This window comes from Alligator sinensis, unplaced genomic scaffold (assembly GCF_000455745.1).
Source record: "Alligator sinensis unplaced genomic scaffold, ASM45574v1 scaffold1593_1, whole genome shotgun sequence".
NCBI lineage: Eukaryota > Metazoa > Chordata > Crocodylia > Alligatoridae > Alligator > Alligator sinensis.
Genome location: NW_005843384.1, coordinates 115,282 through 134,458, shown reverse-complemented (window position 1 = coordinate 134,458; position 19,177 = coordinate 115,282).

Here is a 19,177-nt window from a genome sequence, read left to right as displayed (position 1 = left end):
TAAAGGGCAGTGGTGATGATTACAAGGTAGGAAGGAGAGGGAATGAGACTGTATCCTTGACAGCTGAATTTAATTCAGAGCTCTACCAGGTCTGGTAAGTGAGTACCTACAGAGTTTTGAAAAACAAGGAAGAAAAAATTGAGGCAAAACAGTCCAAGCCAGCTGCTCCAATATTAAATAATGTAGGCAGGTCTCGATTGGGCTGTTCCCTATGCCAGCAAGGAGCAACCTTGAAGGTGCCAGCACATACCTAATTCAGAATGGGCCATCTGTGTTAGGGTCACTCACTCACTGCCCTGACCCAGCAGCAAGTACACATGGTGGGTTGTCGTGACTACATTTCTGCACTCATTGGCAGGCAGAGACACATCACTTGTGCAAGTCATTTGCATTGTAGAAGGCTTGCATATTCAACACTTTCATTTCTACACTCAGGGCCAGATCTCAGGGTGGTGTAAATCACTGCAGTCAGTTTTAAAAACCTCACAAAAAAAGAGAGATCCTAATTTCCTATGATGCATCTTGCTACTGAGAACAGGCAAGATGGGCCCATCCAGGAAACGACAAGGAGCTTAGGTTTTTCTGTTCTTAGTTGCAACTACAGTATATGAAAGGTGGAGATAATAGCAAACATTTACAGTGCAATTTCATAATAACAAATATCAGTTTCAGAAGAGATCACAAAGTGCTTTTTGGGTACCAGGTGTTTGTTAATGCATAAAAATATAGGAATGATCTTATTTTTTCTCTGAATCAGATGGCCAAGAATAGGATTTTGAGTTAAATGAAGTAGTGAAAGAGCAATTTACAATTGTTCTTTATTTCACTGGCTCTCAAAAACTTGCAAAACAGGCATTACTTGATCCATTGCTGAACTGCAGCCACCTCTGGGGTAGGAATTGCCACGTTTAACAGCAAACAGCAGCGCCACATAAGTGTTTGACAGGAAACAAAAAACAACATCTGCAGTTTTGACTGCTTCAAGAACTCCCCTGGACTAAATGTACAGTCATTCCCCAAGGCAGGTTACTTGGGTGGGAGATGAGAGCTAAACCCCCTGGTTCTTTTGGAAGTGTCTCAGGATATTAAAAATCCTCATGTTGCAAGGGCTTTGGTTTGATGTCTTATGTAAAACATTGCAACTCCAACAGCAGAGAGTCTCTTTGCACTGTTTTCTGCAGCAGCAAGTGCAGCTCCAGTGTTATAGTCTGATGCAGTTAGTTTTGGAGCTACATTTGGTTGCAAACTGCATTTTCTCAGGCTAATAACCTGGGCAGCTTCCAGAAATAGAAGGGCAATGCTTCAAATATGAATGAAGAACATGCTGCCCCCACTGAGGCAATGGGGTCCTGAATGAGGACAGTCAATAGTGAGGCTCAAGGTAGACATTAGGGCTAAGTACAGACAGTCAAGAAGCCCAGGGCTGAATCAATTCAACCTTCGCAGGTTAGTCTAAGCTGCATAGATTGAACCAATAAGCAAGTGAGCAGACATTCAGTTCTGATTCTAGAAATGCAGCCACATGCCTGTAGTGGCCCAGGCCAGAAACTGGGGGGCGCTAGTGGATGTCTCACTGCTCTGCTGGAGCAGGCAGCTTGGGACCAAGCTAGCCTGCCCACCCTGTAAGGTGCAGGGGGCTGTAGAGGAGATGCAAAGCATCCTGGGATGCTGGGAACTGTGAATTAACTTGAATTTGGAGGAGTTCTGGGACAGAAGTTCAATAAACTGATTTAACTTAAATCAGTTAAGTCTGATACTACATCCACCCAGATTGATCTTAAATAAGTATCAGCCATTTTGAAAGTGGTTTGTGCACCCTGAACTTCTGTAGCGTTACAGATTTAAACCAGTTTCCGATCACTTACAGCAGTTTATGTGCAATTTCTGTCTTTAGCCTAGGTCGTTTAACAGTAGAGTTTATAGACTTCCTAGAGGAGAAAGGGATGAATGCAGTTCCAGAAAAAAGGATAGCCAATTAATTAATTAAGACGTGTTGTGTCTTCACACAAAGGAATCCTGGTATATCTAATTAAAGCATCAGAAAATCAAAGAGGGGAATTTGAAGCAGCTTGCCTAGATTCACAGTTCATGATTATAAAAGGCAGGTGATTTGACACTAACTACCATAGGTTTCATTTCTCCAGAGTGGGGTCCATTTTTTGTAGCGGTGCCTGGCATGACTTCTGCTGCTCCACAAACCTTCAGGCATGTGTGCTCTTATCTGGGTTTTGTTCTGGACATGTAGGTACAAGTCTAGGATGTGGCAGCATGTGAAAACAGGCTTGTGGGTTTCATAGATGTTAGGGTCGGAAGGGACCTCAATAGATCATCGAGTCCGACCCTCTGCATAGGCAGGAAAGAGGGCTGGGTCTAGATGACCCCAGCTAGATACTCATCTAACCTCCTCTTGAAGACCCCCAGGGTAGGGGAGAGCACCACCTCTCTTGGGAGCCCGTTCCAGACCCTGGCCACTCTAACTGTGAAGAAGTTCTTCCTAATGTCCAATCTAAATCTGCTCTCTGCTAGCTTGTGGCCATTATTTCTTGTAACCCCCGGGGGCGCCTTGGTGAATAAAACCTCACCAATTCCCTTCTGTGCCCCCGTGATGAACTTATAGGCAGCCACAAGGTCGCCTCTCAGCCTTCTCTTGCGGAGGCTGAAAAGGTCCAGGTTCTCTAGTCTCTCCTCGTAGGGCTTGGGCTGTAGGCCCTTAACCATACGAGTGGCCCTTCTCTGGACCCTCTCCAGGTTATCCGCATCCCTCCTGAATTGCGGCGCCCAGAATTGCACGCAGTACTCCAACTGCGGTCTGACCAGCGCCCGATAGAGGGGAATTGGTCCTAAATCCTCATATTGGTCCTAATCTCTAAATATGGCAAAACTATCACCTGTAGTTTTGAAATATAAACTACATCTTGCTCTAAAAAGGATGCCATAAACAGGTGATGCCAAAATTAACCTATAAACTGAAGGCATGCTGCAGAGCTTTGGGAAAGGTGGGAAAATAATGGATGATCACTCTGGGTGGGATTTTCAATACTGCCTAAATGAATGAGAAATGCAAGTCCCCTTGAATCAAAGGACTTGCATTTCTAACTCAGGCAGATTTGAAGAGCTTACCCTTTTATCTACTGTAGTTTTGAGAATTTCAAAATGTAAAAAAAAAAAAGGTGGTGGGGGAGGGGGGGGTTACAATGCGCGGATTAAAAGGAACCAGGAAATCACTGCTCTTGTCTGCACTTTGAGCTACGGCTACATTTTGCTTGTGGCACTGATATAAGCAGTTCCACTCCCATCCGCAGGACCACTAAAGTGAAAAGAGAGGGCAGGATTTGATCCCTAGTTTGACAATTCTGCTGATGCAAGAGGTTTGTGTTGTTTAAACAAATATTCAGGTCCGAAGCTTGCAAATAGGACGATCCTGGCAGACCCCTGCACCCGCACAGGAAGCCTCCATGAAGTCAGGCATAGAGCGTGAACGCTGTTCCAGGTGCGTTGCTGACTGAACCAAAGCTTTAAATCACCTGAGGTTTGTCCTACCCTAATCAAACCACAATGCATTATAGCCAGGTACTTAAAATTCTGACGGTCGTTCATTTGAAAGATATAGATGAATCAGGAGGCTTGTCTTAAAATATGGCTGAGGCTTTTTAAATTTTAAAGCCTATTACACAGAGCTAATAGGAACAATACATTTACAGATACATGAAATAAGGCGGTGTTGTACTCTGCCCACAGAATGTAAAATGCTGCAGGTACTCAAAAGAAAGTAAATAATAAATTGCAGCTGGCTGGGCTTCTTTGGGGTGGGTTTTTTTTTTTTAATACTAAAAAACTCATTGAAAAATAAATGCCTGGATATAATTGAAAATGTTGCTGTCTCTCTTCATGTATCTGTAATAGAACAAAAGATCTGCAGTGATGATTAATAAGCACCGCCATTTGCCGAGAAGCCATTTGATTAGCTGCATGCCCACTTGCACAATACTCAACTTGACTTATCAAGAGAGAACTCTTATGCTTCAGTGAAAGCCACTAATGGGGAGAGTGGAGAAGGGAGGGGGAGAGATACAGGAGCCATCTCTCGTGTTAAAATTTATTGCCTATAAGCAGCTTATTTATCATCGACTCCGGGCGTGTGGGAGGGGGAGTAGGCATTGTGGTTGCTTTTGTTTTTAAGTGAAATGATCGCTGGGAAGAGAAGCTAATTTGAATATCACTTTGTTCAAGCTGAGGAAAGCACTTGAGCTAATGTTTTTAGTTTTAAGCTGATGCTTAAGTCCCACTGGCTGGAACTGAAGCTTATGGAGCGGCATTTTGGACCGACACAGGAACATAATAGTCCCTGCAAAGGCAAAGGCTTGTCAGCCACTTCGGAAACCCCCACCCATGCTTAATGCAAAGCACAGACTCGGGGACTCTCCCTGGACAAGGCTCCTGCCCCTGGATAAAGGCTGGAGTGAGCGAGACACCCCAGCACTTACATGCAGATGGGAACTCAAGTATTCGCATGTTGCCGGGAGAGAAAATAGAGATGCTTAAGCAGCTGTGATCACTCGCTGCCCTGCCTATAACATCTCTTCCTGTAAAGCAGCTATTTACAAACCAGGTCAGAAGCGCAGGGCTGCAAAGCAAAAACAGAAAAGTCATTCGAGAGCAGACAGGTGCCTGAGATGAGCGCCGCACCATGCAGGCCAGGGATGCAACTTCATTTCTTTCCTCTGAAGTGAAATAACGTGTGGGAAGCAAGGCGAGCAGCTTGTCTGGGAGGCAACCCCAAACCACAGGTTAAGTAGGCAGCGAGGCCCGGCTTCGTTGTGCTGCCACAAGCCCTGCCAGGAGGAATCGCCAGTCTCTTCATTCAAGTCAATCTCATCAAAGATCTTTTAGGTGCCTCAATCCCAAGGGAACCCATAGGAATTACCTGCCTAAATACCCTTGAGGACCTGGACTCTGCTTAAGAGATATAACTTTAAAATTTGGTTCTGCTCTGAGCTGAGGAGCTTTTTAATCAGGGGCTCTCAGCTGGCGTGTTGCCACCTGAAGAACTGGGTAAAGGTTTGCTGGAGTTTTTCCAGGCTGTGCCCTGGCTGGTGGATTCAGGTCCTAGGGGCAATTGCATCAAAAACCTGTGGAGTCCATGTATAAGACTGAATTATTCTTGCAACTCTCCTGTAAAGAACCTGCCTGGCAGAGTATTTGCCCAAACCAAGGTTTCAGGGCATATTGTTTCATTTACTTTTGGGCACCACAATTCAAAGCAGACAAAGACAAATTGGAAAGTCCAGGGGTGAGGCTTAGGAGTCTAGAAAACATGACATTTGAAAGCAGGTTGAGACAAAGCAGAGGGGGTTGGACTTGATGATCTAATAGGGGGGGGTCAGACTCGATAATCTAATAGGTCCCTTCTGACCCTAGAAATCTCTCAAGTCAGGATTATTTAGGGGAAGATAAAAGCGAGGGGGCAATTTGGCAAGTCCTCAGTTACAAAACAGTTGTTATAAAGAGGATGGGGATTTTTGTATCCACAGGGCACAGGACAGAGTAATGGGCTTAAATGGCAACAAGGGAAATTTAGGTTGGATATTAAGAAAAGCTTTCCAACCACGAGGGTGCTTTAGGACTAGAAGAGATCCTCCAGAGAGCTTGTGGAGTCTCCATCATTGGAAGTTAAATATTGGTTAGACAAATATTTGTCTGGAATAGTTTCGACAGGGATTGCTGTTCATGGAGGAAGGGGATGGACCAGGTGAGGCCCTGAGGGTCCTTCCAGCTTCACTTTTGATGATGCTCTCCATCATGCCACGTGAAACATCTCATTGCCTTTAACACTTGCCCATAAAACTGTGCTGAGACAGGGTCGGCTTTATCTCCTGGATCTCCTAGCTTTTGCTCTCTGAACCAAATTGTTTCAAACCAGATGGGTTTCTATCCATTCTTTGTAAGATCTTAGTGTCCAGCTATAGCACCAGGACCTGTGATCACAAGATGATTTGGGTTTGGATGGTGTTCAGGACCAGTGGTTCTGGAGAGAGCAGAAGGTGATTAAGTTGGTGATATCCTTCTTTTTGCCAGTAGGGATTAGCACCTAACTCTAGTGTTAAGGGCTGGAGATGGTAGGTAATAAAGACAGGTTTTGATCCCCCAAAAGTTTTGAGTGGCTATTGTATTCTTCACTTGTACTGAATTGTAATATACTGTTGCCATGCGCTTTTAAGCAGCCCAGAGATGGCTGCAGTTCAGGAATAAATGAGGTGGTTTGGAATATTTTTGCCCACATCATTTATACATGTTATCTTGCTAGGAGATCAAGACAGCGATGGTGGCCTTCAGGACTGTCACGTTGTTACCTGGCATTCTTGGAGAGAGGCAATAATTTTACAGAAAGTTCAGACAACCTAACATCCTTCTGGGCTATCCTGGTTCTCTCTCACAGTCTGACCTTTTCCCCTGCTGTTGATTTTAATAAGGATCAGAGTTTATCAGGTTAACTGCACAATAGCAACCATGCCCAACATGATCATACTTTAGTATGGTTAAAGGTGTCAGAGACAGCATTATTTTACTGCAGTCCACGGTCCTCAAAACAACTGCAGCATAGGCAACGGCCAGGCCCCTGCCAATATGGCTCAGATTTGTCCAGCAGTGTAATGAGAGGTGGGTGACCAGGACACCAGCCCTAGGCACTTGCTTAGAGGGAGCACAACAACAGCAGCTGGTGCCAGCCCAGCTGCTTCTGCAGTGAGTCCTGCCACTGGCACCCAGGGCACAGACCCTGGTCCATACACACAGGTGATTAGTAGGGGAGGCATGGGGGAGGCACATGCCCCCCTGAGATTGGCCACTGACTTGGCATCTTTCAGGATAGGGCAGTTTTTTTGTCACATGGCTTGGTGGCATTTGGAGGGGAGGGCACTAAGCCACAGCACAGAAGTATGGGCTTTTGGCCCACCCCCAGGCCCGCCCACAAATTGTGCCCCCCCAGACTCAGGAGGCATCAGTCACCCCTGTACATCTACCTCTGGTTTTCTCCCTTCTAGACATCCTCCAGTCCAATAGTTTGCCCTATGTCCTTCCTTTTTGTCTGAAATGGCACCAGTTTAGATGGTGGTCCCTGTCCAACAACAGTTGCCTGGCAGTCGCTATGTATTTATAGCATAAACTCTTCAGAGTAGAAACTTCTTTAAATCTGAGAAGACATATTAATTGGTGCTGAATTAGGCCTACTGCTTAAATTCTCTTTTCTTCTTAAGAAGAAGTGTAATTGTACCATTTTCAGGGGCTGCCACGTTTCCTATGGCTACATACTCTTCTAAATGCTGGTTCCAGGTGGCTGTACCCTCCCGCTCTCATTCTGCTGCCGCTCGGGTCCGCATCTTCTGGTTCTGCAATTGCAGAGCCCAGTGGAGCCTGTCTCTATAATCCGCACTGATCTCATGTTACATTGCCCTGGTTTTCCCCCGTACCCATCTGGAAGCACAAATCTCTAAATCACTTAACGCAAGTATTCCTGCTACCACGCAAAATTGAACGAGGCAATCAAGATTCAGTCCTGTGATTGAGCTACAAGAACCTATACACTAATATCCTGATCATAACATTTTTGTGCATACCAAAGCAGTTACTGATCCTGCATAATTCAATAACATCCATCATTTGTGCTAGATACTTGTCACATTATAATGCCAATACAGGAAACTACAGTTTATGCACAGGTTCTGAGAATCTAGTTATCAAAGCTTCCCCCTTCCCCCCTCTCCCCCTCAATTTCTTTTGAATGGCTTATATACTATTAAAGAATTGGGGCAAATCAGTTGGGGTTATCCTTTCAGACACACAAAGGCAATGTTTGATCATGTGAAGCAGCTTTAATTTACCGAATGTGGATATTTGGAGCTCTTGGAGTGCAGAGATGCCTTTTTATGCCTTCTTCTTAGCTACACTGCAATCTAACAGGGTTGGGGGTTTAATGCAGAGTAAAAATGAAAGGATGACTGGATGGCTTAATGGCATTTCCAAGAACAAGAAATCTGGGTTTGAAACATTTGCACTATCTAGGGCATATGTCCTTTAATCACTCGCTCATCCTACCGAGGGGCTGTTCAGAAGCATGGCATCCTCATTCTGGATTTTCACAGACGATACGTCATTTAGAACAGCAGGCTTGCCTCCATTATTGCATTCCTGTGTTTTAGACAGGAGTATAAATGCAAGCCAATTTTGAAGTCTCTAACCTACAAGGGCATACAGACTCCAGCCTGGTCTCATCGGAGGACAGAACGACATGCAGGCTGCTCTAAGTTACCTTCTCTTCAGGAAGCAGAGAACAGCTCTGGTGAAGGGCACACAGGGCACACCCTGACATACCCATGGACACACTCCTACCATTACCAAGGTGGATACAAGCTGAACGCTGGCCAAGAAGGGGTGTCTTTTTCTCAAAAAGACTTTTCTGTCTACTTCAATGAGCCTTCAAGCTGCAAGAGGAGTTGCTAGCTTCCAGCTAAAGCTGTTTTGGGGGGAAAAATACATTCCATTTTTTAAATTTCTCAATCAAAACGCAAACACCTCCCCCCCAAAAAACCCCAAACATCCCATGAAAAGAAATTGAAAGAACTATTTTTGGCTATTTTCCAGAAACATTTTACATTTTTGTTCTAAAAATGCAAATTTTGTTTTGAACTGCAATTGCAATTTTTCTCAAGAATGAAGTGTTCCCAACCTCAATTTTGCACTTTGGAGGACTCTGTTTTGGCAAGAAATGGTGTTAAGAATGTCTAAGACTGCTTGAGAAAGTCAGCCTCATACAGCATTATCCCAAGGAAAAGTACTCTATTTTCTCACATAGCAAAGGCCCCCTCCATAAGATGAGCCTCTTGTTTTGGGGAATACAAAACGAGAAAAAAATATTTTTTTTCAGAGTTAGGGCTACATGGAGCAGGGACCAAATGTAATCTTCAGCTCGCTCATGGTCCCTTTCCTGTTTCAGCAAAAACTACAAAACTTACATAGTTGAATTGGCTTTTATTAATATTAATACTAATTTCCTGAGCATGAAAGGGAGGATGACGGAGCTGAACATTAGGCATTGCCCTTGCTTCAATTTGGCTTTGAAAGGGTTAAAACTGTATCAGATGCTGAAGACTAGACTCCGCCCCTCCCTCCATGTGGCCAATGGGGGAGGAGAAGCAGAAGCGACTTTAGAGCACCTCCATGCTTCTGTTCTAGGCAGAAAATCAGCTTCCCTGTGTGCACCCCAATTTTACAGGGCTATTTGGGGGGGGGGGGGAGGGAGGGAAATCATTAAGTATGTGAGTAAATGCAGTATTCTGATGAAAATGTTCTGACTAGCTCTACTTCCACAACTTTAGGCTGGCTGCTGTTCAGTCATGAGCAAAATAGCCCAAGTGAATCACCTCTTTCTTACTTATCTCAACAGCGTTCTGCAAAGGTTGCTGTCTTCTTGGATAAGAAGCATTGCAGAAGTGTAAACTCCTAGGGAGCATCCAGATGAGCGTGCACGTGCTTTTCCCTAAGGACAAACAACGGCAGCACAACGCATGCCTGTTCACGAACTGGGAGGCTGCTCCAGCGAATTACAGCGTGTCGTAGCAGACTCGAATAATTGAGTTTGAAGGAGCATGGGTAATTCCTGTGCTACAGTTGGCCTCCCCATCTCATGTCAGTGTTCCCGTGCTTCAAAATGGCACCAGGGGTGCTTTAACTAAAGCTTGCTTGATTAGTTTGAGCTAAAATGCACTCCCCCACCATTTTGAAGCATGGGAGTGCCAATACACAAAACACTCTGGGTGCTTTAATAAGAGTGGCTCTTGAAGCCTCTTTAATTAATGCGCCTTCCTCCCACCCTCAAAGCACATGTAAAAATGCCCAGTAGGTGCCACTGCTACTTGTCCCTGGGAATGCCCAGGCACGTGTGCTCTAGCGTGTGGCAAGTTGCCCTGGGTGGGGTAGGGGAGGCTGAAGCCAGCATCTGGACTGGCCCCACCAGCCTTACCTGGGGTCCTGGGGACCTCCTGGGACTCCACTGATGGGGATCCAGCAGCAGGGAGCCTGGCCAGCAGCTGGAGTGTGGCTCTGGCCAGCCAGGCTCTAGTTTCGCGCAGCACACACCACCCCGCTTTTTTCAGATGTGGGTTCCTTTGACATTGGGATCTCCCGATGTCACAAAATCCACCCATGTTGCTAATTAGCAGCACAGGGAAGGCCTGCATACCACATGGGCATGCTTGTCTGGACCCATCCTTAGGTTCTCCTTGGCAAAGGTGCTCCAATTAGGACAGCACTGATTTTATTCCTATGTGCAAACAGCTGCTGCATCTAGCCATTTCTCAGATGACTCCAATTGTCAGAAGTTTTGAGACTGGGGAGTCCAAAAAAGGACTGATAATACTTAACCATGCAGAACTGAACTGGATTGGTACATTGATAGGGTGGTTACTTTTCTGTGATGCAACAAATGTTGGCTATTGCTACAGACAAGATGCCAGATTTGATGGACAACGGTTTCATTTGTAATGGCAAATCCTTTGCATCCAATTGTCCCCGTGTAGAAAGATATTATGGACAACACTTTAGGACATCCAGGCTATCTAAATTTCTCTTTGACTGATCCTAACCCAGTAGTAATTCAGCTGTATACACAATTCACACACCTCTTCCTGGACAATGATTACACTTAGAAAAATTGTGTATAGACCCAAAAAATGCAGCCATGTTTAGTAGAAGACTCTGGATATAATCATTGGTCATGAAGACATCCTGAAGGGCATTTCAAAGAATACATTCCCAGTGCAAGTCATCAAAAGACAACTTGCCTCCTTTCCTCATCATTAGCTCAGTTTCAAACCTGCTTGACAAGATAATTGTCGACATAGCCATGCTGTGGAAATTTAATCCCCAAACTAGTGCTTTCATCTTAGAAAATCTTCAGCAGCCATTAAACCATTTGCTACCTTTTCTACTTGTTCCTTTAAATATCACCGTGTAAAACAATTCAGATGTTCCAGAAGGATTCTTGTGTTATCTCCTATTCGGCTAGGATGTGCAGCTAGTCCTCCTGTAGCAATAAACTCGTATGGCCACCTTTATTACACTGTCGTTTCTAAAAATTGTTGGCTGTACAAAGCAGCAAGGTGAGGTCAGTCAACCCCTTCTGTCAAGCAGGAGCAATGCAAGGATCCTTTCCGTTCTAGGCAAATGAAATTTTGCCACCCTCCCTCGTAACGTACCTGGACCCAGCGAGGACAGGCACCATAGCCCTAGAGCTGCTGTGCTCCAGTTGTACGAGAGTATTCAGACAACTTCCTGTCCCTAGACCAGTGGCTCTCAACCTTTGTAGACTCAAGGCACCCCTCAAAAGGCCAGCTTTTAGGTTTCACTCTTTTTTTTTTTTTTTTTTTTTTTTTAAACTACAGAAAAATAATAGAGCAGGTTTTCTGCTGCAAAGAGCTCAGAACCCCCCCCCCAAAACACAAGTCAGGATGTTTTTAACGATACGGATTGCTGTTCAAAATCTCTGAGTTTATCTTGTGAACCATGTTTGCACACCTGACAGGACCAACATTGCATGGCATCCTGGACCGCAAGGACAAGGCAGTCCAGGTGCTGTAGCACCCTGCTTGAGACTCACTGCCCTACCACTTTAAGTGACCATATAGTATTTCAATATATAAAGCTGTAAAAAGAGCTTCCAAATTGCTTAGAAGGTTCCTGTGAAGATATCTTATTTGCTGATGCATACAAAATAGCTATTTCTGGTTTATTATCGAGTTGATAATGGAATGAATAGAACAAGATCACACACTATGTCCTCTCCTTGGCCGCATCCAGACGAGCAAGCATGTGCCTGTTGCAGTGCCTCAAAGTAGTTTGAGACGCCGCAGAAAGCATGCTAGGAATGGAAAGATGTTCCCTGTGCTGCATATTTACATTATGGACTCTAAATTTGATACCAGGAAATCCTGTTTTATACACACACACACACACACACACACACACACACACATATACATAATGCTAGAAAAAAGCAGCACAAAGTGCACTTTGGGAGCAAGCCCTGAAGCAACTGGAGTCTGGGTCCCCCGAAGAGACACACTAGCATCCGGCCAAAGTGTCTCTGACCTCCACGTGCCCCTGCTGCTCCAGCACATTGCCTCATCATGCTGGAGCAATTAAGAGCAGGGTGAGGCTGGCAGCAGTGGTGCAGACACAGGCTGTCCCTGGTAAACAGGGACATGGGGGCTAGGGGGACTGTGGGAGCAGGGGAAACTGTGTGGGAGGTGCACAGCCCCCCCCTGTCCCTGGCAGCACCAGTCAGCAGCGGGCCATTGGGGCACTCATGACACGCTGCTGGCAGAGCTTCCCCCCGCCCCCAGCACTTCCTTAGACCCAGGAACTCTATGGGGTGCACGGAGGTGGCCCTGCCTGCTGGTGCATGCCTTCAAACAGGACCAGGCAGGTTCCTGGCACCTGGCACCACATGCAGGAGCCAGCACACCACTGGGCCAGGCCAACTCCTATCTCCATGTGCTCCATACACCATTGGGCCGGGCCAGCTCCATGGAGGCAGGAGCCAGCCTGGCCCAATGGCAAATGGCTCCTCCCTGACGTGCCAGGAGCCCGGGTGACAGCAGGAGCCAGCCCGGTCCAGCTCGAACACATGCCAGCAGGCTGGACCAGCGTCACACGCCACATGGAGCCCCCGAGTCTCAGGTGGCATTGCGTGCTGCCAGGGGGCTCTGCCAGCAGCAGGACACGAGTGCCCTGACAACTTGCTGCTGGGGGATGGCAGGCAGGGAACCCACCCTTTCCACCCAGTGCCCCCCACAATCCACCCACAAACCCCACATCCCCAAACTCCCGCACAAGTCCCACACCCCCACAAACGTGCACAAATATCACACCCTATGTACCCAGCTGCCAGATTTCATAGATTTCATAGATGTTCGGGCTGGAAGGGACCCTGGAGGATCACTGAGTCCAGCGCCCTGCCCAAGGGCAGGAAGTCAGCAGGGATCAAAGAATCCCAGCAAGATAAACATCCAAAAGTGTCTTGAAGGTGTTCAAAGTGGGTGCTTGAACCACCTCTGGCGGGAGTCTATTCCAAACCTTGGGGACTCGGACAGCAAAGAACATCCTGGTCCTTATGTCCAGTCTGAAATGGTTATGGAAGAGTTTGAGACCATTCGGCCTTGTCATCCCTTGGGGCGCTCCGGTGAACAGACGTTTCCCCAAGATCCTGGTGAACACCCCTAATAAACTTATAGGTGGCCATCAGATCGCCCCTGAACCTGCGCTTTTCCAGGCTGAAGAGTCCCATGACTCTAAGCCTCTCATCATCAGGTCTGTTATCATGACCTCTGATCATGCATGTGGCTCTCCTCTGCGCTCTCTCAAGCTTCTCCACATCCTTTTTGCACTGTGTAGCCCCAAACTGGATGCAGTACTCCAGCTGCGGCCTCACCAAGGCCGAGTACAACAGGAGAATGATGTCCCAGGATTTGCTTGAGAAGCATCTATGGATGCAAGCCAGCGTTTTGCTCGCTTTATTAGCCGCAGCATCACACTGAAGGCTCACGTTCATCTTGTGGTCAATCATGACCCCCAAGTCCCTTTCATCTGTACTGCTAACCAGCGTAGCCCTGCTGAGCCTATAAGCGTGCTGCAGGTTTTTCCTCCCAAGGTGGAAAACCTTGCATTTTTCGGTGTTAAACGCCATCAGGTTCTCATCCGCCCATTTGCTGAGCCTGTCAAGATCTGCCTGGATCACCCTCCTGTCCTCAGGTGTGGACACTTTACCCCAGAGTTTGGTGTCATCGGCAAACTTGGCCAGCCCACTTCTGACACCATGGTCTACATCATTGATGAAGATGTTAAAAAGTAAGGGCCCTAGGACAGAGCCCTGAGGAACTCCACTGGTCACAAGGCACCAGGACAATTGACTTTCATCAACCACCACCCTCTGGGTCCTGCCACGGAGCCAATTCCCCAGCCAGCGGATCATGGTGTGGGGGAGGCCACAGTTGGCCAGTTTTGCCAAGAGGTGATCATGAGATACCAGATCAAAGGCTTTTTTAAAATCAAGATATATGACATCAATCTCTTCCCCCTTGTACAGATGATAGGTCACCTGGTCATAAAAGGAAATGAGATTGGTCAAGCAAGACCTACCCGCAACAAACCCATGCTGGGTACCCCTCAGGATATTGCTGTCAGCTATAATCTTTTCCAGGACCTTCCCCAGGATAGAGGTCAGGTTTACGGGTCTGTAGTTTGCCAGATCCACTTTTCATCCTTTCTTGAAGATAGGCACCACATTGGCCTTCTTCCAATCGTCGGGCACTTCACCGGAGCACCATGAGTTCTCAAAGATCCGTGCCAGGGGCTGAGCTATGATGCTTGCTAGCTCTTCGAGTACCCTGGGGTGTAAACCGTCAGGGCCAGCTGACTTGAAGCTATCCAGCCTGTCAAGGAGTTCCTTCACAAGGGTTTGATGGATGGTAAGGAATCTCCCTCACCCAGGCCTCCCTGTCCCACAGTGGGCAGGGGCGTCCCATGGGACTGGTGAAAAACTGACGCAGAATACCCATTTAGCAAATTTGCTTTTTTCTGGGCATCGGTTGCCAGTTATCCCATCTGGTTTAGCAGGGGTCCAATGTTGCCCTTGCTTTTCCTCCGGCTCCCCACATATCTGAAAAGGACTTTTTATTGTCCTTGATAGTTGTAGCCAGTTGGAGTTCCATCGCAGCCTTGGCTTTCCTGGTTTGCTCTCTTCAAGTCCGGACCAGAGCAGAGTATTCCTCCTTGGTGGTGGTTCCAGTCCTCCATCCTTTGTAGGTCTTCCTTTTAAGACGCAGGAGGTCTGCTAGTTCCCTGGAGAGCCAAGGGGGCTGCTGTGCCCTTTTGCTGCCTTTCCTCCGAGACGGGATAGACTTTGCTGGCACATCCAGGATTGCTCCCTTGAGGAGCAACCACTCATCCTGAACTCCCCTCCCCTTTGGGTTGTGGCCCTTTAGGGCCTCACTGAAAAAGCCTCCTGAGCTTGTCAAAGTCAACTTTCCTGAAGTCGAGGACTTCTGTATTGCTGACTGACTTGCCAGCTTTATGGCAGATGGTGAAGGTGATCGGCTCGTGGTCACCGTCACCCAGCTTCCCTTCAATCATTAGGTTGCTGATTAGGTCGTCCCCAGTTGTTAGTACCAGGTCAAGCAGTGCTTTACCTCTCATCGGCCCATAGACTTCCTGCATCAGATAGAGGTCATCCACGCATGACAGAAAGCTTTGCACGCACTCAGATTTGGCTGAGCGCTCCTCCCACAAGATGTCTGGGTAGCTAAAGTCTCCCATAACAACCATACACTGGGAGTGTGTGGCCTCAGCCAGTTCCCTGGCAAACTCCTTGTCAAGATCTTGACCCTGGGTAGGGGGGTTGTAGTAGACTCCCACCATGGTATCCCCTGTGCTGTGTTCTCCACGGATTTTAACCCAAAGGGTCTCAAGTCGTCCACCATGGGACAGCAGATGGGACAGGACCTGCTGGCAGGAGCTACAGCTTCAGGGCAACTGTCACACTGTAGCCCTGCCCCATGCCTACACCAGTGATGGGACATGTGGCTCCAGCCTGGGTGGCCTCCTGGTCCTAGGAACCACTGCGGGGGAGGGGGGTGTTGGGCTCAGGGGAGGGATGGAGGCGGCAGCAAGGGTGCATGCGAGACAGACAGACAGACAGACATGGGATCAAAGACAGAGGTCTGGGTAGGAGAGGGCACCAGAGCCAGGATTAGAGCCTCCTTACCCCCCTAGAGCAGCCTGTGCAGGGGGAGGCCAGCCTGGAAGGGAGGTGGTTTGCCCAGCCGAGTCCCTGAGCCCCAGTTAAGTGCATCCCAGGAATGACATGGGGATCACTGGGGCCTAGGCACAGAGCCACAAAGCAGCAGGTGGGACAGCCATAGCTAGACTCATGTCCTGGTGCTGGGATGGAGTTGTGGCCAGGAGGGAGCTAGTTAGGGGCAGGCAGAAGTGAGGGACACTGGTGGGGCTGCAGGCTGGGAGTAAGGGCCAAGGGCATGGGCAGGGGCAGCTCTGATTTTTTTATGATAAAAAACCAAAAGCAAACACCAAAGTATACAGATATTTAGAATTAATTTTATTATGATGAGAGAGGCACTAGTAGGCTTCCAAACTTCTTTAAAATTATAGATATATCAATAAAACATTGCCCAACTGATATCCATCCATCCAATTGTGGCATTTCATTTTAATCATGGAAGAATGTGGATTCTGGGTATTTTAATGAGAGAATTTGGTGGTGGGGGTGGTTATCAGACAATTCGCTATTTTTAAACAGGGAACACTAAGATCCCTGCTAGTGAGGCAAGTGGTGGGGCCCAGGCAGAGAAGCCTGCTCAGGGCTGTGCGGGCCGGGAGCGGGCCGAGGCTTTCAGGGGGCGCGCGGCAGGCTGTGGTCGGGAGCCCACAATGGTAGGGCGGGTACTTTTGCACGACGGACTAGAATTAGGCACGGACTCGTAGCGGTTAATTAAAGATTGTTTTACTTACACCGTAGGTGGTCGCGGTGCAGGCAGGAAAAACTTTCTTGAGTTGCAGTTACAGACAAACACAAGTGGAGTTTGCTAGGCTCCACCGAAGACACACAAGCGGAGTTTGCTAGGCTCCGCAAAACAAACACAACAGAGCTCTGGATACCCTTGACGAGCGCGCAAAACCGTAGATACGTCTTAAGAAGAATTTAACGAATGAGACGGGAAGAGGTTGGTGGTTGATCAGGCTGCCGAACTCCTCTGAGACACACACAAAGTTTCTATTACTCTGCCACGTACTCAGAGTCCCCACGAGATGGTTGTGGAGTCCTCTACAATTTGGGCGGAAACTGCTCAAACCTCTTATACGGCTAGCAAGCCAATCGCTAGCCGCCACGTGGGAATAATTTAGAAACAGCCAATAGTGAGAAACAAATTTACATACGGGTGGCAGGAACTCCTTTGCACCGGGGTTTTCTCTCTGTAGCTGAGAATTGCTCCTTGCAAAGAAAGCTCCATGTGGCGGGAAATAATTCTGCAGTGCCGAAGCACACACACAATCATTGGGTCATGACAAGGGCCAGCACCAGGGACCCAACTGGAAGACAGATGAGGTGACTGACCTGGTCATTTGGGGCTGGGAGGACATGCTTAGACCGTTCAAAGTGAGCTACGGCAACACGCACATCATCCGGGCATTAGCTGCCCAGGTGGCAGAGTGGGAGCACCAGAAGACATGACAGCAGTGCTGCACAACGGTCAACTGTGCAGCCACATCCTACTGGCAGCTGGCCCAGAGGTGCAGCAGGCTCTACTGCAGTGCCCACATCACAGCCCACATGGCTGTGCAGGGTCTGGCAGGTGCACAGGCACAGGGCCACAGGTCCAAGGGGGGCGGTGATGTTGTAGGTGGCAGCTGGTCACAGCCAGGCAGCAGCCCTACACTGCCAGACTTCTGCAGTGGTTAGAGGGTGCAGGAGCCACTCTAGGTTAGGGCTGCTTCAGTAGTCCAGCAGGCACAAGGGGCTAGTGTCCCCAAATACCAACTGGCCAGGGCCGCAGAAGCTCATGAGGGCAAGTAGCCCTGAGCTGCTTGCCAGGGTACAGGTGCTGGCCCCAGCCCGTAGCTCCCCCTGGCTGAAGATCCAGTAGGAGCTGGCCTGGGTCAGTTTGCCCCAAGTGGCACAATTTGCCCCACAAAGTGCATGTTCGTGCACATGGGCTGAGGCACAAATTTGTGCCACTGCTATTTGAGCTACTGCAAGCGCACGTGCCTGCATGTGTGGATGTGCCCTTCGTGTACAAAGCAGTCTTCAAAGCCTATTTCTACATGACCCCTTCTCTGCATCTTTTGCAAGCGTCTGTAATTTCCAAGTGCCCTATTCGCATTCTCTCTAAGGTATTGACATGATGCCAAGTGGAACAGTTTTCTGTCTCCCATCATAGTTGCTGAGAATATTTGTTAGTCTTTTGTATGCAGAGGCTGCCCTTAAAAAGGCAGCAGTTAATGCACAGTTGTATGAGATTAACAACTTTTTCCTACACGTAGTACAGGAACGGTACTAATAGTTGCCAAATGCTGCGTTTTTAATGGCTTTTACCGTATGCAGGGAGGAGCAAGGAAAAAGGACGTGTAATGCATGTAAATAGCTTCACATAGGGAAAGGGATCTCATATTTGTTAAGTAAGAGTTTGTACAAGTTTAACACTCTCAGGTTATTACAACAGGGAAATCCAGAAGCTAGCTTTCCAATGCCTGCCACTGTGATAGTATGCTCCAGTGGTTAATCACTCTCCTTTGTGCCTTATTTCTGATTTGAAACTGCCTAGCTTTGTCTCCCAGCAATTCATTCTTGTTATGTCTTTCTCTACTAGATTAGAGACCCCTTCAGTACCTGTTACTTTCTTCCCCAGGGAGGTATTTATTCACCATCATCAAGCTTATTAGTCTCTCCCAGCATGATATTTTTCCTTGCCTTTGAAATGTTTCCGTGGTACTTCTGAGAAGCAGTTATCAAAATAAGTATTTTAAAAATTATATATAACATCATTCAGAAGTTCATAACATGACTTTTCAAAGGGGCATCAAATAATATACTCTCCAACAACAAAAATAATCTGTTGGTCTTCTTAGTTTGCCACCATAATGCATAAAGTACTACCACGAGGTAAGTAATCCCAGTGACAGCTGCTACAAGATTTTTTCCCCTTAATTCTTCTAAAACTTTTAAACTTTTTTTTTTTTTAGAAACCTCAGCTTTATTCCGAGTCCGATGTATTAAAACTATGTCTATGCAAGTGACAAACAAATATACACCCCGCCCCCCCAAGACAAATATAAAGACATGTACAGATGTATCTCAGTGTTTGCTAAAATGGCACGACACCCCGTTTAAACTCATTCACTCTTCCTTAATGTAATCTTTTATCGATCTTAATCTACTCCCCATTTTAAAGTAGAGACCTCTTGCAATTGGATCTCAACATACATGGACGCTGTGTTTTCCAACAGGTAAAATATTGTGAGGTTTCTCCAGGAGTGAAAAGCTTGTCCGAGGGAGTTCTGCTATTCCAAATCTATTCACATTTTGACATAATTCAGGCCAGATTCCCGACTG